Source organism: Periplaneta americana, chromosome 16, assembly GCF_040183065.1.
Source record: "Periplaneta americana isolate PAMFEO1 chromosome 16, P.americana_PAMFEO1_priV1, whole genome shotgun sequence".
NCBI classification, from domain to species: Eukaryota; Metazoa; Arthropoda; class Insecta; order Blattodea; family Blattidae; genus Periplaneta; species Periplaneta americana.
In genome coordinates, this window is record NC_091132.1 from 30,313,252 (window position 1) to 30,336,274 (window position 23,023).

A 23,023-nucleotide genomic window follows, 5' to 3' on the forward strand; every position below is an offset into this window, starting at 1 on the left:
GTTGGATACACAGTATGTCACTGTCACATTATGTCATTTACAGTCGCCAAAATCACTACAGTAGAACCCCGATTATCCGTCACTTTATTAATTGATTGGCAGATTATCTGACTGTCTTGCTCTCGCTCTTTTTTTTTGCTACACAAATGTATGAAGTACTGTGCATTATATTAGCACGTTATTTTTTCTGGAGAGGATTATTACAAGATTTCACCCTTACACAATACAGTAGCGTGCAAATTAATCCGAACATGACATATTTTTACATTTTCTGTCATTGTTGGCTTCAAGCTGCTCACATCACTTTAATTGACATCTGTAGTACGTGTAATTCCATTGTTGAAGGTCTGTCATTTTTTTTTAATAATATGTGACATTTTGCCTGTCGTTTTGTACTTATAAGCATTTCAGTTGTGTTGAAGACTTAATACTGCAATCCTGTGTACATTCTGTCGTCTTCACAAAGGGATACAACTCCACGAAAACGGTCTAAAATTATAACATTAGCAGAGCATTCTTCTATGACACAGAGGCAAATTGCTGCAGAATGTCACATCGGTTTGGCTACTGTTAATTCGATCATAAAACGATACAGGGAGACTGGATCCATCACACCCCAGAAAAAAGGAAACTGTGGCCGGAAAAGGAAGACTTCACATGCAGATGATCGTTTAATTGTCAGAAAAAGTAAATTAACCCCCGAGTTAATGGCTACCACTGGGGCGAATATTCACGTCACAACAGTGCGGCGTAGGCTTTTGGAAGCTGGATGAAGGGCTCATAAGCCTATTAAGAAGCAACTGCTAACCCCTGTTATGTGCAAAAAACGCTTAATGTGGGCAAAATTACATCAACACTGGACAGTGAATGACTGGAAGAATGTACTTTTTTCCGATGAGTCTCATTTCGAGGTCCACGGCCACCGTGTTTCTTACGTACGGAAAGGATCCAAAAAAGTAACAGCAGCTCATCTTCAACAAGCACCCAAATACCCCCCTAAAGTAATGTTTTGGGGTTGTTTTACACATGAAGGGCCTGGAGCATTAATACCTATCAAGGGAATGATGAATTCTGACAAATATGTTCACTTATTGGAAATCAGAATCGTATCCCAGCTGCAAAAATCATTTCTGGATGGCAGAGGTGTGTTCCAACAAGACCTGGCACCATGCCATACGTCTCGAAAAACTACAGAATTCTTCAACAAGAAGAATATTCAGGTACTCCCCTGGCCAGGCAACTCACCCGACATCAACCCCATTGACAACTTGTGGTCAATTTGCAAAAGAAGAATGCAAAAAATGGATTGTTCTACAAAGGAGAAGATGATTTCTGCCCTCATTGGTGTATGGTTTCGCGATGAAGAAATGAAGAATATTTGTGGGAAATTAGTGGAATCCATGCCAAATCGTCTCAGAGCTGTTATTAGGAACAAGGGAGGCCACATAGATTACTGAGGTATGTCTTAGATCCTTTTTTTATCCCATTTGAGTGTTCTTGCATAAGTAATTACGTTGTTTGGATTAATTTGCACGCTACTGTATCTTTCTACAGACATCCATTACAAGGAGTTTAATTGGCTCTTAAAAACCCGTTGTTAACAATAGGGCTTAAATCAGTGAACTTCTGATCCACTACCTGGTGTATTGAGTTGAAGAGGAACTTACGAAAATGTAAGCATTATTGACTAAATTTATGAAAATCTTTTATGATATGGATTATCCGAATTTTTTAATTAACTGCTCAGCCCATCCCCTTCATTACCACGGATAATAGAGGTTCTACTGTATAGAAAAACGAAAGGGAGTGATATAAAATATTTCAGGTTCCCGAAAAAGTGTAGAGTTTTCTGCAAAATGGGTCTGCAGTATGCCAAGACTTTGCTCACATTGTATTGGGTGGTAACATCTCATAATAATAATACATGCTTGAATGATAGTGAATTACAATTACCAAACAAAAAAAGTCTAAATTAAAATATGAAAGTCTAACTTTTAATAATATGAGTGTGCTTTATGTATTCTAATATTCATATATTTATTTCTACATCATGCTTACTGGCTATGGTTCGCCACTACATTTCTGTATATAAGCTACCCATAGCCTTCTAAATACAACATGTACTATTTATCTCATCATAGATGTGTGCTTTTTCTATGTTTTTTTATGCTCATAACTAGACATCAGATCTTTAGGCCCTAAAAAATTAAGTTCTAGGTGCCTATATAGGTTGGAAACATATGTAAAATAGGTTCTTATTGTTTTAAAATAGGTACAATAATATTTATGAAAATACATCATAAGGGATATGAGTAAAAAAAAAATTACCTACTTAAAAATAGAGAAATGGCAGTATCGGTAATGCTTGAGAAAAATAGGCTTTAAGACAATTGCAGAAACTACAATAAATTTAACATTGCAAAAATGAAACAGATTATAGCTTTAGAATGTTATTTCAATGATGGATGAAACTTGTAATGTGCATTAAGTTAATACCATGTGGTGTACGGGTGTCATGTTACCAAAAACTGTCCTTATATTCTGATCTACATTTGTATGGCTGTGTATTAAATATAAATGTGTAGACACCTACATAAACACAGGCCAAGAATTTTTGTGAAATGAAAAATAAAATCCATATTCGTAGATGGTTAAGAAAAAAGTTATTTTTATAATAAAAATTACATCATCATCATCATCATCATCATCATCATCATCATCATCATCATCATCATCAACTTTCAGGTTTAGGCCTTCAGACCTGTTCCGTCCTCAGGGAATATCGTCAGTCCATCTTGTTCTTGGGCGCCCAACATCTCTACGTCCTTTGGGCTTATAATTTAGCATTATTTTGGGAAGTCGCATTTCATCCATTCTAATTATGTGGTCATGCCATTTTCTCTTCTGTTGTTCCACTCTGTTGTTCATGTTAAATATATTCCGCTCTGTTCTGATATCAGTGTTCTTTCTGTGATCTAGGAGGGTAGTCCCTGCAACTGCTCTTAGGAATTTCATTTCCGAAGTCTCTATTTTCCTCTTATCTTTCCTATTTAAGGTCCAATTTTCGCATCCATACATCAGGACTGTTGTGGCTACTACTTTATAAAGTTTCAGTTGCGTTTCTTTTGTAGTTTTCTGTCGTAAGTGTCTCCTGATGGTTCCGCATATTCTCCCAAATTTCTGAACTTTCATATTTATATCTTCGTTTTGGTTATATGTCACATTAGACCCTAAATATTGGAAGTTGGATACTTGTTCGATTATTTTATTATTTATAATAATTTTGCACCTAAGTGGATTTTTCCCTAAAAGGCCATTGATTTTGTCTTCGTAGTAGATATATTCAAGTTGTATTCTGTCATTATGTTCTGTAGTTTGAAGGATGCCATTTGTAGTCCATCTTCTGTTTCTTCTATGATAGCCTGATCATCGGCGAATAAAATTGTGTTTAAAACTGTATTTCCTAGTTTTATACCCCCCGTTATAGTATCTTGCCATCTCTTAATGGCCTCGTCAATGTATATACTAAAAAGTGCTGGAGACATCGGGCAGCCTTGTTTAACACCTTGGTTTACTTCAGCTGTCGCGCCTGTTCCATTGTCAATCGTAATTAATGTATTTTGATACAGACTTTGTATAACATTTATTAGATGGATGGGGTATCCTTTGTTCCTCATTATGCTCCATAGTTTTCCCCGTAAGACTTTATCAAAGGCTTTTTCGTAATCCACAAATAATATATATGTTGGTAGATTGTATTCTCTCCTTTTTTGTATAAGCTGTTCCATTATAAATATACAATCAGAACATGAACGTCCTTTCCTAAATCCGTTTTGTTCTTCTCCCAGCGTTACTTCATTTATAATATTCAATCTTCTTGTAATAATTTTCGCGTAAATTTTATAGGCTATATTAAGTAGGCTTATTCCTCTGTAGTTATTGCAGTCATTTCTATTTCCTTTTTTGAAAATTGGACATATTTTGGATATTTTCCACTCTTTCGGTATTGTGTATGTGCTCCAGCATATATTAATTATTTGTAGATATCTTGATTTTACTTCTACTGGAGCGTATCTTATTAGCTCGATGTTCATTGCGTCCATACCTGGCGACTTTTTGTTTTTGAAACTTTTTAATATTTCTTCTAGCTCATAATATTCTATAGGATCAATATCATTCATTTCTTCAGTGTGAGTTTCGTTATTATCTTTGTTCTTATTTGTCCACAAATGTTGAAAATAGTTGAGCCACTCCTCATGTTTGATGTTGTTCATGTTCAGGCAGTCTTTCTCAGATTTATTTAGATGTTTTATCACTTTATAAGCCATATTTTGTGCTCCATGTATATCGTATTCAATGTCACTAACAAATTTATCCCAACTTTCTCTGTTTATTTTCCTTACTTCTCTCTTGGCTATAGCACTTTTCTTCTTATAGTCTATTCTGTCTTCAGTAGATTTTGTTTGCAAGTATTTAAGATATGCTTCTTTCTTTTCCTGGATAATCTGTTTTATTTGTTCATTCCACCGCCATATTCCTTTCTTATTTTTAAACTTCCTCCTTTTACCAAGGGCTTCATTTGCAGATTTTAATATAGTATCTTTCAAATCCTCCCATTCTAGGTTTACATCTCTGCTTATAGCTCTATGATCCAGATTCTCTTGTATTCTTGAACAGTATAGCTTCCTTATACTGTCTTGTTGCAGTAAATGTATTTTGTAATTGGCTTCATCTCTTTTGGGTGGTTTCTTTATTTGTGAAAGCCCAGTATTTAGGGATGCTTACCTTAGATATTAACAAATAATGGTCTGAGTATATATCGCAGCCCCGATAAGCTCTTGTGTCCAAAATGTGTGGTGATAATTTCGTATTTGACAAAATATAGTCTATTATAGACTTCAGACCTCTTGCTGCCCAGGTATACTTATGTATTTCCTTATGGCGGAAAAAAGAATTTGTTATTTTGTATTCATTAAATACTGCAAAATTTTGTAGCATTTTGCCATTCTCATTTAAAATTTTTTCTCCATTTGTTCCTAAAATTCTTTCTATAGATGTTTTCCCCACTCGTGCATTGAAATCTCCGCATATGGCTATATAATCAGTTTTGCGGACAGAATTTATGTGTTTCTGTAAATGCTCATAGAACTCTATGCTTTCGTCTTTCCGGCCCTCTTCTGGAGCGTATATTCCCACGATTGTTAGATATCCTCTATGAACTTTAATTCTTACATTTATTATCCTATCATTTATAAAATTATAGCTATGGATTCTGGTCTTCCATTCTTTCCTTAACAGGACTGCAACCCCTGATGAAGCTCGTTTATTACCTGGTACTCCGGAGTAGAGCATGATGTAGTCTTCTAATTCTTTCGAACCTTTCAATTTCTTTTTTGTTTCGGTAATGACTGCAATATCTACTTTCATATCTTTCAACTCTTTCTGTAGTTCCATGTCTTTATTAGCTATTCCTCGTGCATTCCATGTTGCAATGTTCAGTTTTTCCGTAATGCCAAATCGTTTACCCTTGTTCTTTGCTTTTGTCGTCTTACATTTACCTCTTTATTACAGGCCTGGCACAAAACCACTTTCCCATCTGTCGTAAAACACTGGAAATCTGAAATTCATTGTTTTATTAATGCACTTTTGGAAGTTTTCAGTTTCGGCATTTTGTAGCACAAGCAGAGAAGCATAATACCAAAACTACAACTGTTGCTCCAAGATATTTGAATTTTTCCACCTTTACGAAGGATAGATTTCCAATTTTATTATTTCCATTTCGTATTATGTTCTAGTTATGAACAGCAGTTAACTTTAATGCAGTAATTCATTTTATGTTGAAACAAAACGATATATGTAAGTTTTGTGTTTAGTTTTTTACTTATTTTTATGTATATTCATTTATTTTTTTAATTTTTGGAATGGGTAATTTTAGTAATGTAATGTAATGAATTCTTTATTTATACTGGCAGAATTAAGGCCATAGGACCTTCTCTTACACTCTACCAGGTCACAAAGTATACAAGCAGTTAAAATTTAACAAAAAGTTAAAGAACAGAATACTAACATATTACAAAAATATAATAATAATAGCATAATAAAATCGACACTAAACAACATGAAAATAATACCATAATAGTAAAAAAGAAAGTAAAATACATTGGAATATGGAATATAGTAAAAGCGACTCATTTAGTACAAATGGTTAATATGGAAAAACTTAAGGAAGAATATATCAAAATGGAATGTAATAAAATAATAATAAAAAAGAAAAGAAATATGAAAATTAAATAAAATTAACGATAAAAAGGCTATGATAATAAATTCATCGGCTGATAAAGAGAAAAAAAGGGGAAAGGAAGGAAAAGGAAATATAAAACTATGGCAGAGAAAAGGGCTTATAAGGGCTTTTAGGGTCCATTAGAAATATTTTTCTTCAGTTCTTATAGATTTTTTATAGAATTTTTTTCAAATTTGGTTTCATTTCCTTGCTGTCTTATGTACAAATCATAGTTGCTGTTTTTACATCACAAAAATCTTTATTTGCTAAGGAAACTGACCTTGATTGGGTGGTGATAGTGATGTGATAAGCTGATGAAGAATATGGCAATGGTAGATTTTATATGTTAATTTGTTTTCACCAATAATTGAAAATGGCTCATAAATAAAATTTATATAATAGAAACAGCAATACTATATACATAATGTGTAGTAATAATATTGTTGGCAAAAAATAGAAAACCTCTCATAAGCATGTTCTTAGGACTTGGAAGATTTTCCACTTTTGCCAACGATTATGTTGTATGTGCATTGATCCAATATAGTTTATATTCAAAATGAAATAAATATTGAAACCATCGATGAAATTATATTTTATGCCAATGCAAGTAGTGAGAAATAATGATCTGAAATCGTATTAAAGTAGGATTTTATCCTTTTTATATATTATCAATTTTCACACGTACTACAGCCCAAAGAAGAAATAAAAACTTTTGTAGGAAGTTTTGTGTCTTTCTTGCCAGAATAAATACTAGTTTAAAAATGAGGCGCTATTCTGTGTTGCAGTATAGATTACAATCATGATCATCTATGAATTTGTAATACTACAATAAAAACAGATGCAAGACGTTATTTTGCTTTCTTTTATAAACTATATGCTCTTGTTTGTGTTTATTATCACTCCATATATAGTCACTTGCCTGTAATTTATTAACTTTTATGATAATTATGGCATTTTAATGTAAATGTAATAAAGTTTTTTTTGATAATTTTAAGGTAATTTGAAGTCACTGACATTCACCTTCTACTTATTTTGTATTTATGCATGAGCGTGTAGGATCTTTGTCTTGCAATTAATTTATTTCCTTCATTTGATTGTTTCTCATACTTTTCTACTGTGTCTTCCAGTGTCTCAGTTCCTGGACAAGGAGGTACAAATTGACAAAAGCCAATTTGTACTTGAGCTCAGTGTTCTGGGGATGCGGACCACTTTTGACACTGCATATGACATCTTGAATCCCTACAAGGTGGAGGACTTAATCTACACCATATTTGCTCTCATCTGTGGAGCAACGTATGAAATCTTCCTCGTTAGTAAGTGTACAGAGATCTTACGTACTCTTAGGAAGTCTTCTTTTTAATCACTTGGTAACAAGTGTTGCTGAACTTGGTACACTTGAGATTTCTAATTAACTGTTCTGAAATAATTAGGATTTTGTTCATATTCAGTATGTAGGAATCAATTTATCAGGGAATGATGTACAGATGTATGAACCAACATTACACTCTATTCGCCGAACTTATCAGCTTTGTTCTCAGTGCACATACATCGGAGTTATGAATTTTATTATAATCATAAAATGAAATTGAAATGAAAAAATAGAATTGAGAATAATATTAAGAAATGAAATGGAAATTAAAATTTTAAATAGAGTCGAAATTAAAAAAATAGTGTTAGAATGGAAATTAAAGTACAAAATTAAATTAAAATTAAAATTAAAACATGAAATTGAAATCAGAATTGAAGTTAAAATACTGATTTAAAATTGTAATTATAAACTCTAATTGAAATTAAAGGTAAAGTTAAAATTAAAATTTAAAAATGGAATATAATTAAAGAACTATATAAAATTTAAATTTGAAATAAATAAAGAAGAATAAAATTAAAGTTAAAAGTAATATTGATATAGAAAAATGAAATTAAAAATTATATTAAGTTAAAATTAAAATAGAGAAGTAAATTAAATTTAAAATAAAACAAATATATGTCTGGATAAATATACAATTAAAATTACTATTTGAAATCTGAATTAAAATTTAAAGATATTTTAAAAATTGATATTAAAATTAAATTTAAAGAACAAAATCGTAATTAAAATTGAAAAAAATTGAATTAAAAATCAAATTGAATTGGAAAAAGAAAATGAAATTAGAATTAAGGAATGAAATAAATATTAATAGCAGAGATGAAATGAAAATTACATTTAAAATTAATGAGTTAAATGAAATTTGTAATTAAAAAAAAATAGAAAGATATTTGAAATGTAAATTAAAAAATAGAAATTGAATTGAAACAAATATGTCATTAAAATTAAAAGTAAAGATAAAATTGAAAAATTGAATTGAAATGAAAAATGAGTTAAATTGAAATTGTAAAAAGTTACATTTAGTATTTAAAAAAAAAAAATGAAAAATAAATTTAAAATAAAATTTAAAATGTAGGCTAAAATGAAAATTAAATATGAAATCAGACGCCTGAAACTGTAAGACAAGATTTAATAGACAATATTTACATTAGAATTTAAACTCATGAATATTATAGGACATGTTTGAGATGGGCAGGCATGTAGCATGTATGGCCGAATGCAGAAATGCATATAGAATGTTAGTTGGGAGGGCGGAGGGAAAAGGACCTTTGGGGAGGCCGAGATGTAGATGGAAAGATAATATTAAAATGGATTTGAGGGAGGTGGAATATGATGGTAGAGACTGGATTAATTTTCCTCAGGATAGGGACCAATGGCTGGCTTATGTGAGGGCAGCAATGAACCTACAGGTTCCTTAAAAGCTAGTAAGTAAGTAAGAATATTACACAAATCATCAAGAAGTCATATTTTCATATTTTAAGAACAGATTTCAATTTAAAAATAAAATTAAAAAATGAAATTAGATTAAAAAATATTTTAAAATTGAAAAATGAAATTGAAATTAAGATAAAAGAATTGAATTAGAATTAGAATTAAGATGAAATTCAAAAAATTAGACAGAAATTGTAAATATATGATTAAAATTAAAATTAAGAAATGTAATTAAAAATAATAGAAATAGTAAATCAAAAAATGAAATTGAATTAAAAAATATGATTAAAATTGAAATTATAAAATGGAATTGAATTTAAAATTAAAACATAAAATAAAAAATTTAAATTTAAATTACAATTGAAATTGAAATGAAAAAAATGAAAATTAAATTAAAAAAGAAATTAAGAATAAAAATAAGAATTAAAGAATAAAATAAAAATTGAAATAAGAAATGAAATTAAAATTACAAAATTTAATTAAACCTGTAATTAAAAAATGAAAATAAATTAGAAATGGAAATTAAAAAAAATGAAATGAAAATTGAAATTAAAAACAAATTAAAAATGAGATGAAAGTTAAAAAATGATATTGAAATTAAATTGAAACTGGAAATGAAATGAAAATTAAAATTAGAACATAAATTTCAAGTTAAAAAAAAATTGAAATCAGAATCAAAATTAAGAAATATAAATGAAATTTATGAATTATTTTATTCCCAGGAAGTTCAGATGCCTGAAGCTTTAAAAGAATATTTAACAGACAAAATTTACATTAGAATTTAGAAACTGTTTAATATTGTAAAACGGATTTCTAGAAGCCATATTTTAAGAACTGATTCAAAATCACTTTTGAAATTTAAATGAAGAAAATGGAATTAAATTTGAAAAGAATAGTTAAAATTGAAATTAAGAAATGAAATTGAAATTGAAAAACTGAATATTAATTAATTTTAAATAAGAATAGAAAAATGAACGTATAAATAATTAGAAAATAAAACAAAAATTAAAAATAGGACTAGAAATTTAAAAAAATAATATAAAAATTAATATTAAAAAATGGAATTAAAACATAAAATTGAAATTGACATAAAAAAATGGCATTAAAATTAAAATAAAAAATGAAATTAAGAATTCAAATTAAAATGAAAAATGTAATTTAAACATTTAAATTGAAATTAAATGATAGAGTTAAAATTAAAATTAAAATTGAAAGATACAGTTAAAATTAGAATTAAAAATTAAAATTATTTATATACATAAATTAAAATTAAGAAAAAAAAAAAAAAGGAAATTGAAAAGAAAAAAATGAAATTAAAATGAACAAATGGAATTAAAATAAAAAATAAATTAAAATTAAGAATAAGAAGGAAATTAAATCAAAAAGTATAAATTAAAATTAAAACTAAAACTAAAAATTCAAATTATGAAATGAAATGAAATGAAATTTAAAATGGAAATTAATGATTAAAAGTACATTTAAGAAATAAATGTTAATAATATGGAAATGAAATGAAATATATAAATAAAATTAATTTGAAGAAATAAATTAAAAATTAAAGTAAGTTAAATTAAAGAAATTAATATAATAAAAAAATTAATGAAATTAATGAATTAATTTGAACCAAGTAAAAACATTAAATAAATAAATTTGAACAAGAGATTAAAGTAAAGATTCGATTGCATTGTTAAGAAATCACCTGAGATAAGACTTTGCACTGTAATTCCTTTTTCTGTTTCTTGGTTTGGTTTTATATTGATAATTAATCGATTAATTACTGGAGAGAGTCAAAGCAGCCTATCTGAAAAGAATGCTCTTCATCTCAAAATACACGCAAAGCAGAATAGCATATATTTTAGCAGACACAACCTACTTCATAGAGGACATGATGGCAACTCACAGCCTGGTACCAACACCACAAAGCATCAGATTCCTGCAAGACAGGCGACAAAAAGCAAAAGACATTAACCATAGACTCCTCAGCACACCAGCGATGACAAACAGCGAATGGAAGGAAGCCAACTACCACCTGCGCCATCTGTACACGAGAGTAGCAGCCCATGGACTACATCACCGAATATGCCTAACCAAGGGATACCACAGCCCCACCGACGGCTGCCAGTGCACCATATGTGGAGGACCATGCGATACATATCACATTAATGAATGCAAAGAAAGAACATTGACACTATCCCACTATGCAAACGATGCTAACTTTACTTAATCTTATGTACACAGTGTGTTTAATAAATATATTATTAAAAAATAGAATGAATTATATAAATAAAATGAAATAAATATATGAAATAAAATAAATAAATAAAATGGAGTGACAAATAAATTAATTATACTAAAAAAAATAAAATAAATCAGTTAAATTAAATTTGTTAATTAAATTGTATTAAATAAATAAGTGATTTATATTATTTGAATTCAATTAATAAATGGAATAAATGAATAACATGAAATAAGCGAATTAAATTAAATTAATTTAATAATTAATTACATAACATTACATTAGTATATTAAATTATTTAAATAAATAGATCGACTATTGATCAGATTTTTTGTATTCGACAGATAATGGAGGAAAAATGGGATTATAAGGGTACAGTACATCAGTTATGCATAGATTTCAAAAAGGCATATGACTCGGTTAAGAGGGAAGTATTATATGATATTCTTATTGAATTTGGTATTCCCAAAAAACTAATTCGATTAATTAAAATGTGTCTCAGTGAAACATACAGCAGAGTCCGTATAGGTCAGTTTCTATCTGATGCTTTTCCAATTCACTGCGGGCTAAAGCAGGGAGATGCACTATCACCTTTACTTTTTAACTTCGCTTTAGAATATGCCATTAGGAAAGTTCAGGATAACAGGCAGGGTTTGGAATTGAACGGGTTACATCAGCTTCTTGTCTATGTGGATGACGTGAATATGTTAGGAAAAAATACACAATCGATTAGGGAAAACACGGAAATTTTACTTGAAGCAAGTAAAGCGATCGGTTTGGAAGTAAATCCCGAAAAGATAAAGTATATGATTATGTCTCGTGACGAGAATATTGTACAAAATGGAAATATAAAAATTGGAGATTTATGCTTCGAAGGGGTGGAAAAATTCAAATATCTTGGAGCAACAGTAACAAATATAAATGACACTCGGGAGGAAATTAAACGCAGAATAAATATGGGAAATGTGTGTTATTATTCGGTTGAGAAGCTTTTATCATCTAGTCTGCTGTCAAAAAATCTGAAAGTTAGAATTTATAAAACAGTTATATTACCGGTTGTTCTGTATGGTTGTGAAACTTGGACTCTCACTCTGAGAGAGGAACATAGGTTAAGGGTGTTCGCGTAGGCTTCCGCGGCTGGTGTACATGGTGTGTGGATAAGCTTCAGGGCTTCTACCGCGTTGTCTTGGTGTTATTGGCCGACGTTTCGACCGCTGTGTTGTGGCCATCTTCAGAGCAGTTGTTGGATAAGGAAATAGTCTGCCAGTACTTATATATATAGTATATATATAGATGGCCACAACACAGCGGTCGAAATGTCAGCCAATAACACCAAGACAACGCGGTAGAAGCCCTGAAGCTTATCCACACAGGTTAAGGGTGTTTGAGAATAAGGTGCTTAGCAAAATATTTGGGGCTAAGCGGGATGAAGTTACAGGAGAATGGAGAAAGTTACACAACGCAGAACTGCACGCATTGTATTCTTCACCTGACATAATTAGGAACATTAAATCCAGACATTTGAAATGGGCAGGGCATGTAGCACGTATGGGCGAATCCAGAAATGCATATAGAGTGTTAGTTGGGAGACCGGAGGAAAAAAGACCTTTGGGGAGGCCGAGACGTAGATGAGATGATAATATTAAAATGGATTTGAGGGAGGTGGGATATGATGATAGAGACTGGATTAATCTTGCACAGGATAGGGACCGATGGCGGGCTTGTGTGAGGGCGGCAATGAACCTTCGGGTTCCTTAAAAGCCATTTGTAAGTAAGTAATGAATAAATAAATAAATAACTAAAATGAGATAAGTTAATTTAATTGGAATAAATTAAATAAAGTGATTAAGTTGTATTGAATTAGATAAATAAATGAAATAAAATTGAATAGAGAAATACTGTTAAGACGAAGATTGACATAAGTAAGTGTCATCATGATCATAATCACAGTGGAGGCTAGAATGTTTCCTGCATTATGTTTTAAATATTCCTTCCAGATTGGTTGACTGTATAAAGCTGATGATTCCAAAGAAAAACAGAAGATACATTAGAAGAAGAAGAAGAAGAAGAAGAAGAAGCAGTGAGGAGATACCTTTCATAGTGGAAACCTGGGGATACAGAAACACAAATTAGTTCATGTATGTATCTGATGGTAGGCGGCTGGGTAGCTCAGTTGGTAGAGCAGCTGGCTACGGACTGGAAGGTCCGGGGTTCGATCCCAGGTGGCGACAGGATTTTTTCTCGTTGCCACACTTTCAGAATGGCCCCGAGGTTCAGTCAGCCTCCTATAAAATTGAGTACCAGGTCTTTCCCGGGGGTAAAAGACGGTCAGAGCGTGGTGCCGACCACACCACCTCATTCTAGTGTCGAGGTCATGGAAAGCATGGGGCTCTACCTCCATGCCCCCCAAGTGCCTTCATGGCATGTTACCTTTTATCTATCTGATGGTAAAAGATCAACTTTGTGTGTAGATACAGTACTTGCGCAATTTATAGTTTTGAATTATTTCTTTTGCTGTTGCACAGATGGTTAATTTCCAGCACTAAGTCACTGGTACTTGTCGACTGATTTTGGCTTAATTGATATGAAATTTTCAATTTAGAAACCTCATACTTGTAGTGTGGGATGCTTTTAAACGAGTGAGATTTTGAATTGACATGTGAATTTTATTGAGACACAGTATTTATTACTTTATTTAATTTAATGTCAATATAATGAACTTGTGGGAGCACCATCATTATTTTCGTTAAAGTGACATTGATTAGATTCGTATGCAAGTTATGGATTATTGGTTCGAATATTCACCCTTAATAAACATCTGTGGTTTACAAAATATGTAGCTGGAACACTAAATGCATGTAGCTGTTGTAGGGAGAGTAAAAAAGTAACTTTAATAACTGTTTCATTATTTGAATATGTAGAATAAGACTACAAACACTTGATGACTTTTCAACATAGTATAACAGGAACACTTGCATTGAACGTAGTGAGGACTATGTTGGAAAGTGATAAAGTGTTTGTAGTCTTATGTAGATATTCAATTAATATTATTATTATTATTATTATTATTATTATTATTATTATTATCATTATTATTATTATTATTATTATTATTATTTTACATAAAAGTCTTTAGCCCCTGAAATAATGTAATAGACCTTAGAGTTAAAAAAAACATTTCTTTATCATAAAAAGGCTTCTTAATGAGCCAATTACAATCATTGTGGCAGTACTTTTCTTTAGTGCTTTGGTATAATAACTAATTTTACGCTAATAGTTATAGAATAGTTATAAAGACTAATGTGTATATTAACCCTTTGCAAATGCTTAGCAAGATTTATTACATTTGTTTGGTTGTTTGGTGTTGTAGTGTTGAATACTGACACTTGGCAAGCTGCAGTGGTGGTCACAGAGAGTGGAAAGAGAGCACAGAGGAAGCAGATTGAACACAAAGAAGGAGAGAGAGCACAGTGAGTACAGAAAGAGAAGAGAGAGGACAGAAAGAGCACAGATAAGATAGAGAGAACACAGAGAGGACAGAGAGAGCACAGTGAGGGCAGAGAGAGAATAGAGAGGACAGTTGGAGAAGAGGGACGACAGAAAGGGAATGTAGAGGACCTGGTGAAAATAGAGAGAACAGAGAGGCCAAAGTGAGTACAGAGAGAGTACAAAGGACGTAAATAGAATACAGGGAATGCAGATAGAGTTCCGAGATAAAAGAGAGGGCAGATAGAGTACAGAGAGAAAGTAGACAGGATAGAGAGATCACTGAGAGTGCAGAGAGAGAAAGTAGAGAGGAGCAAGAGACAAAAGGGAGGGCGGATAGAGCAAAGAGAGAAAGTAGAGAGGATAGAGAGATCACTGAGAGGGTAAACACAGAACAGAGAGGGCAGAGACAAAGTAGTGAGTAATGAGAGACAACAGAGAGGACAGGGAGAGCACAGACAGGACAGGAAGAACACAGAGAGACAGGGATAGCAGAGAGGGGACAGAGAAAGGAGAAGGAAAGCAGAGAATGGACAGGGTGAGCACAGAGGGAAAAGGGAGAGCACAGAGGGGACAGGGATAGCACAAAGGGACAGGGAGAGCACAGACGGAGCAGGGAGAGGACAGAGAGAAGACAGGAAGAGCACAGAGGGGACAGGGAGAGTACAGTGGGACGGGGAGAGCACAGAGGGAACAGGGACAGCACAGAGGGACGGGCAGAGCACAGATGGAACAAGGAGAGCACAGAGGAAACAGGGAGAGAACAGAGGGAACAGGAAGAGCACAGAGGGGACAGGGAGGGCACAGAGGGGACAGGGAGGGCACAGAGGGAACAGAGGGGACAGGTAGAAACCAGAAGGAGACACGAAGAACACAGATGGGGCAGGGAGAGACCACAGGGGCCAGGGAGAGATCACAGAGGACAGGGAGAGACTAGAGGGGACAGGAAGAATTGAAAGAGGGCAGGGAGAGACCATAGGAGACAGGGAGAACACAGAGGGAAGGGAGAGTACACAGAGGGGACAGAGAGAGAAAAGAGGGGACAGGAAGATCACAGAGAAGAGAGAGGGGTGAGCAGAGGAGACACGAAGAACACACAGGGAAGACAGAGAGAGCAGAGCGGGCAGGAAGAGGCCAGAGAGGACAGGAAGGACACAGAGGGGAAAAAGAGAGAAGACAGAGGAGGCAGGGAGAGACCACAGGGGACATCAAGAACACAGAGGGGGCAGAGAGAGACCAGTGCGGACAGAGAAAAGACAGAGGGAACAGAGAGAGACAGAGAGGGCACAGAGAGACCAGAGGGGAGAGGGAGAGACCAGAGGGGACAGGAATTACACAGAGGGGACGGAGTGAAAACACTGGGTACAGAGGGGACAGGAAGGACACAGAGTGAACAGAGAGAAGACTGGGGGCAGGGTGAAGGCAGAGGGGAAAGGAAGAACACAGGGAACAGACAGAAGACACAGGAGGCAGGGAGAGCGGACAGGACGAACACAGAGAGAATAGGGAGAAGACAGAGGGCACAGGGAGAGACCAGAGTAGACTGGAAGAACACAGAGTGAACAGAGAGAACATACAGGAGGCAGGGAGAGACCAGAGGCAATAGGAAGAACGCATGGGAAACAGAGAGAAGACAGAAGGGACAGGAAGAACACAGAGGGGGATAGAGCGAAGATAAAGGAAGCAGGGAGAGACCAGAAGGGACAGGACGAACACAGAGGGAAAAGGGAGAAGATAGAGGAGGCAGGGAGAGACCAGAGTGGACAGGAAGAACACAGAGTGAACAGAGAGAAGATAGAGGAGGCAGGGAGAGAACAGAGGGGACACGAAGAGCATATAGGGGACAGAGAGATGATAGAGGGGGCAGGGAGAGACCAGAGGGGACAGAGAGAAGATAGAGGAAGCAGGGAGAGACCAGTGGATACAGTAAGAACACAGAGGGGGACAGAAAGATGATAGAGGGGGGGAGAGACCAGAGGGGACACGAGGAACATATAGGGAACAAAGAGATGATAGCGGGGGCAGGGAGAGACCAGAGGGGACAGGAAGAATGCAGAGGGGACAGAGAGATGATAGAGGAGGCAGGGAGAGACCACAGGGGACACGAAGAACATAGAGGAGACAGAGAGATGATAGAGCGGGCAGAGGTAGGGAGGGACTAGAGGGGACAGCAAGAATACAGAGGGGACAGAGGGAAGATAGAGGAGGCAGGGAGAGACCAGAGGGAACAGGAAGAGCACAGAGGGGACAGAGAAGATACAGGAGGCAGGGAGACACCAGTGGATACAGGAATAACACAGAGGGGACAGAGAGATGATAGAGGGGGCAGGGAGAGACCAGTGGGGACACGAATAACATAGAGGGGACAGAGAGATGATAGAGGGGGCAGGAAGAGACCAGAGTGAACAGGAAGAACATAGAGGGGACAGAGAGATAATAGACGGGGCAGGGAGAGACCAGAGGGGACAGAGAGTTGATAGTGGGGGCAGTTAGAGACCGGAGGGAACAGGAAGATCATAGATGGGACAGAGTGATGATAGTGGGGGCAGGGAGAGACCAGAGGGGACAGGAATAATTCAGAGGAGACAGAGAGAAGATAGAGGAGTCACGGAGAGACCAGAGGGGACAGAGAGATGATAGAGGAGGCAGGGAGAGATCGGAGGGGAAAGGAAGAATACAGAGGGGACAGAGAGAAGATGGAGCAGGGAGGGAGAGGCCAGAGAGGACAGGAAGAATACAGAGTGGTCAGAGCGAATATAAAGGAGGCAGGGAGAGACCACAGGGGACAGAGAGATAACAGAGGGGACAGAAATAAGTTAGAGGAGGCTGGGAGAGACAAGAGGGGGAAAGGAAGAACAAACAGCGGACAGAGAGATGATAGAGGGGGCGGGGAGAGACCAGAGGGGACAGAGAGAAGATAGAGGAGGCAGGGCGAGACCAGAGGCGACGGCAAGAAAACAGAGCGGCCAGAGAGAAGATAGAGGTGGCAGGGAGAGGCCGGAGTTGACAGAGAGGGCGCAGGGTGAGACCAGAGGGAACAGGAAGTACAGAGAGGGGCAGACAGATGATGGAGGGGGGAGGGAAAGACCAGAGGGGACAGGAAGAACATAGAGGGGACAGAGAGAAGAGAGTGGAGGAAGGGAGAGACCAGTGGGTACAGGAAGAACATAGAGGGGACAGAGAGATGATATAGGGGACACGGAGAGACCTGAGGTGACAGGAAGAACATAGAGGAGACATGGAGAAGATAGAAGAGGCAGGAAGAGACCAGAGGAGACAGCAAGAACACAGAGGGGACAGAGAGAAGAGAGAGGAGACAGGGAGAGACCAGTGGGAACAGGAAAAACATAGAGGGGACAAGAGATGAGAGAGGGGGAACGGAGAGACCAGAGGTGACAGGAACAAGACAGAGGGGGCAGAGAGATAATAGACGGGACAGGGAAAGACCAGAGGGGACAGGAAGAACACAGAGGGAACAGAGAGAAGATAGAGGAGGCAGAGCGAGACCAGAGGGGACAGGAAGAACACAGAGGAGACGGAGAGAAGATAGAGGAGGCAGGGAGAGACCAGTGGGTACAGTAAGAACACAGAGGTGGCAGAGAGATGACAAAGAGTGCAGAGAGATATCAGAGGGGACAGGAAGAAAACAGAGGGGGCAGGGAGATGATAGAAGGGGCAGGGAAAGACCAGAGGGGACAGGAAGAATACAGATTGGACAGAGTGAAGATAGAGGATGCTGGGCGAGACCAAAGTGGACAGGAATAATACAGATGGGACGGAGAGAAGATAGAGAAGGCAGGGAGAGACCAGTCAGTACAGCAAGAACACAGAGGGGACAGAGAAATGATACAGAGGAAAAGGAGAGACCAGAAGGGACAGGAAGAACATAGAGGGGACAGAGAGATAATTGAGGGCGCCGGAAGAGACGAGTTGGGACAGGAAGAATACAGAGGGGACAGAGAAATGAATGGGGGACAGGGAGAGACCAGATGGGACAGGAACAACATAGAGAGGACAGAGAGATGATAGAGGGGGCTGAGAGAGACCAGAGGGGACAGGAAGAATACAGTGGGCACAAGGATGATAGAGGAGGCAGGGAGAGACAAGAGGGGACAGAGAGATGATAGAGGTGACAGGAAAAATACACAGGGGACAGAGAGAAGATAGAGGAAGCAGGGAGAGACCAGTGGGGAGACGATGATCATAGAGGGGACAGGATGATCATAGAGGGGACAGAGATGTAATAGAGGGGGTAGGAAGAGACCAGAGGGGACAGGAAGAATACAGAGGTGACAGAGAGATGATAGAGAGGTCAGGAAGGACATAGAGGTGACAGAGAGATGATAAAGGGGGCAGGGAACGAACAGAGAGGACGGCAAGAATACAGTGGGGACAGAGAGAACATAGAGGAGGCACGGAAAGACCAGACGGGACAGGAAGAACACAGAGGGGACAGAGAGAAGATAGAGTAGTCAGGGAGAGACCAGTGGATACCGGAAGAACACAGAGGGCACATAGAGATGATAGAGCGGGCAGAGGCAGGGAGAGACCAGATGGGACAGAGATGATAGAGGGGGTAGAGAGAGAGTAGAGGGTACAGGAAGAACATAGAGCGGACAGAGAGAAGATAGAGGGGGCAGGGAGAGACCAGAGGGGACAGGAAGGAAACAGAGGGTACAGAGAGATGATAGAGGAGACAGGGAGAGACCCAAGGTGACGGATAGAAGATAGAGGAGGCACGGAGAGACCAGAGGGGACAGAGAGAACATAGAGGGAGCAGAGAGATGATAGAGGGCGCAGGGCGAGACCAGCGGGGAGAGGAAGAATACATTGGGGACAGAGAGATGATAGTGGAGACAGGGAGAGACCAGAGGGGAAAGTTAGATCATAGAGGGGACAGAGACATGATAGAATGGGCACGGAGAGACCACAGGGGACAGGAAGAACATAGAGGGGACAGAGAGATGATAGAGGGGGCAGGGAGAGACCAGAGGGGACAGAGAGAAGATAAACGAGGCAGGGAGAGACTAAAGCTGAGAGGAACATCATAGAGGGGACAGAGAGATGATAGAGTGGGCAGGGAGAGACTACAGGGGACAGAGAGAAGGTAGAGGAGGCAGGGAGAGACCAGAGGGGACTGCAAGAATACAGAGGGGTCAAGGAGAAGATAGAGGAGGCAGGGAGTGACCAGAGGGGTGCAGGATGAACATAGAGAGGACAGAGAGATGATAGTGGGGGCAGGGAGAGACCAGAGGGGACAGAGAGAAGATCGAGGAGGCATAGAGAGACCAGAGGGGACAGGAAGAACACGGAGGAGACAGAGAGCAGAGTGAGGAGTGAGGGAGAGACCAGAGCGGTGAGGAAGAATACAGATGGGACAGAGAGGAGATAGAGGAGGCAGGGAGAGACTAGAGTGGACAGGAAGAACATAAAGCGGACAGAGGGATTATAGAGAGGGTAGGGAGAGACCAGAGGGAACAGAGAGAAGATAGAGGAGGCAGGGAGATTCCAGAGGGGACAGGAAGAATACAGAGGGGACAGAGAGGTAATAAAGGAGGCAGGGAGAGACCAGAGGGAACAGTTAGATGATAGAGGTGACAGGAAGAGTACAGGGGAAGAGAGACGAGATAGAGGAAGCAGGGAGAGACTATAGGGGACAGGAAGATCATAGATGGGACAGTGAGATAATAGAGGGGGCAGGGAGAGACCATTGGAGACAGGAAGAATACAGAGGGTACAGACTGATGATAGAGAAGGCTGGGAGAGACTAGAGGGGACAGGAAGAACATAGAGGTGACAGAGAGTTGATAGTTGGGTCAGGGAGAGACCAGAGGGGACAGAGAGAAGAAAGAGGAGGCAGGGAGAGGACAGAGGGGACAGGAAGAATATAGAGGGGACAGAGTCAAAATAGAGGAGGCAGGGAGAGACCAGAGGGACAGAGAGATGATAGAGAGGGCAGGGAGTGACCAGATGAGACAGGAAGTATACAGAGGGGACAATAAGAAGTTAGAGGAGGTAGGAAGAGACCAGAGGAGACAGCAAGAATACCGAGGGGACAAGGAGAAGATAGAGGTGGGAGGGAGAGACCGGAGGGGGGCAGGAAGAACATAGAGGGGACATTGAGATGATAGAGGGGGCAGCGAGAGACCAGAGGGGCAGAGAGAAAATAGAGGCGGCAGAGAGAGACCTGAGGGGACAGAGAGCAAAGAGAGGCAGGGAGAGACCAGAGGGGACGGGAAGAATACAGAGAGGTCAGAGAGAAGATAGAGGAGGTGGGTAGTGACCAGAGGGGACAGGAAGAACACAGAGCCAAAAGAGAGATGATAGAGGAGGCTGCGGTAGACCACAGGGGACAGGAAGAACATAGAGGGAGCAGAGAGATGATAGAGGGCGCTGGGAGAGACCAGAGGAGAAAGGAAGAATACAGTTGGGACAGAGAGATGATAGAGGGGACAGGGAGAGACCAGAAGAGACAGGAATAGTACAGAGGCGACAGAGAGCAGAGAGAGTTGACAGGGACAGACCAGAGGGGACAGGAATAATACAGAGGGAACACAGAGATGATTGAGGTGGCAGAGAGAGACCATAGGGGACAGGAAGAGTACAGAGGGGACAAGGAGAAGATAGAGAAAGCAGGGAGAGACGAGAAGGGCAGAAAGAATACAGAGGGGCAAGGAGAAGATAGAGACTGCAGGGAGAGACGAGAGGGGGACAGGAAGATCATAGAGGGGAGAGTGAGGTGATAGAGGTGGCAGCGAGAGATCAGAGGGGCCGAGAGAAGATAGAGGAGGCAGGGAGAGACCAGAGGGGACAGAGAGCAGAGAGAGGAGGCACGGAGAACCAGAGGTGACAGATAGAAGATAGAGGCGGCACGTAGAGACCAGAGGGGACAGGGAGAACATAGAGGGTACAGAGAGATGATAAAGGCGCAGGGCGAGACCAGAGGGGACAGGAAGAATACATTGGAGACAGAGAGATGATAGTGGAGACAGGGAGAGACCAGAGGGGACAGAGAGATGATAGAGGGGGCGGGGAGAGACCAGAGGGGACAGGAAGAGCATAGAGGAGACAGAGAGATGATAGAGGGGGTAGGGAGAGACCAGAGGTGACAGATAGGTCATAGATGGGACGGAGAGATGATAGAGGGGGCAGGGAGAGACCAGAGGGGACAGGACGAACATAGAGGGGACAGAGATGGTAGAGGGGGCTGGGAGAGACAAAAGGGAACAGTGGGAAGATAGTAGATACAGGGAGAGACCACAGGGGACTGGAAGAGCACGGTGGGGACAGAGAGCTGAGAGAGGAGGCAAGGAGAGACCAGAGGAGTGAGGAAGAATACAGAGGGGACAGAGAGAAGATAGAGGAGGCAGGGAGAGACCTGGGTGGACAGGAAGAACATAGAGCGGACAGAGAAATGACAGAAGGCGCAGGGAGAAACAAGAGGGAACAGAGGATATGGTAGAGGAGGCAGGGAGTGTCCAGAGGAGACAGTAAGAAAACAGAGGCCCAGAGAGAAGGTAGTGGAGGTAGGGAGAGATCAGTGGATACAGTAACAACACAGAGGGGACAGAGAGATGATAGAGGGGCGGGAGAGTCCAGAGAGGACCGAGGAACATATAGGTAACAGAGAGATGATAGCGGGGGCAGGAAGAATGCAGAGGGGACAGAGAGATGATAGAGGAGGCAGGGAGAGACCACAGGGGACACGAAGAACATAGAGGAAACAGATGATAGAGCAGGCAGAGGTAGGGAGGGAGTAGAGGGGACAGCAAGAATAAAGAGGGGACAGAGGGAAGATAGAGGAGGCAGGGAGAGACCAGAGGGAACAGGAAGAGCACAGAGGGGACAGAGTAGATAGAGGAGGCAGGGAGAGAACAGTGGGTGCAGGAAGAACAAAGAGAGGACAGAGAGATGATAGAGGGGACAGGAAGAACATAGAGCGGGCAGAGGTAAGAAGAGACCAGAGGGGACAGGAAGAACATAGAGGGGACAGGGAGAGATCTGAGGTGACAGAGAGATGATTTATGGGGGCAGGGAGAACACAGAGGGGGCAGAGAGATTATAGAGGAGCTACGGAGGGACCAGAGAGGAGGGGAAGTAAATGGAGGGGACAGAGAGACGATAGTGGGGGCAGGGAGAGACCAGAGGGGGCACAGAGAAGATACAGGAGGCAGGAAGACACCAGTGGATACAGGAAGAATACAGAGGAGACAGAGAGATGATA

General features: G+C 38.9%; 1 protein-coding gene across 2 annotated transcripts in view; it reads left to right on the top strand.

Moving 5' to 3' along the window:
- LOC138716524 (retinol dehydrogenase 12-like) overlaps positions 1-23,023 on the top strand; it is a 107,444-nt gene that overhangs the window by 20,880 nt on the left and 63,541 nt on the right. For both annotated transcript variants that reach the window (XM_069849674.1, XM_069849672.1), the window contains 3 exons: positions 7,408-7,593; positions 13,311-13,451; positions 14,684-14,783. The gene's annotated coding sequence lies outside the window, so the exon portion shown is untranslated. The remainder of the gene's footprint in view (positions 1-7,407; positions 7,594-13,310; positions 13,452-14,683; positions 14,784-23,023) is intronic.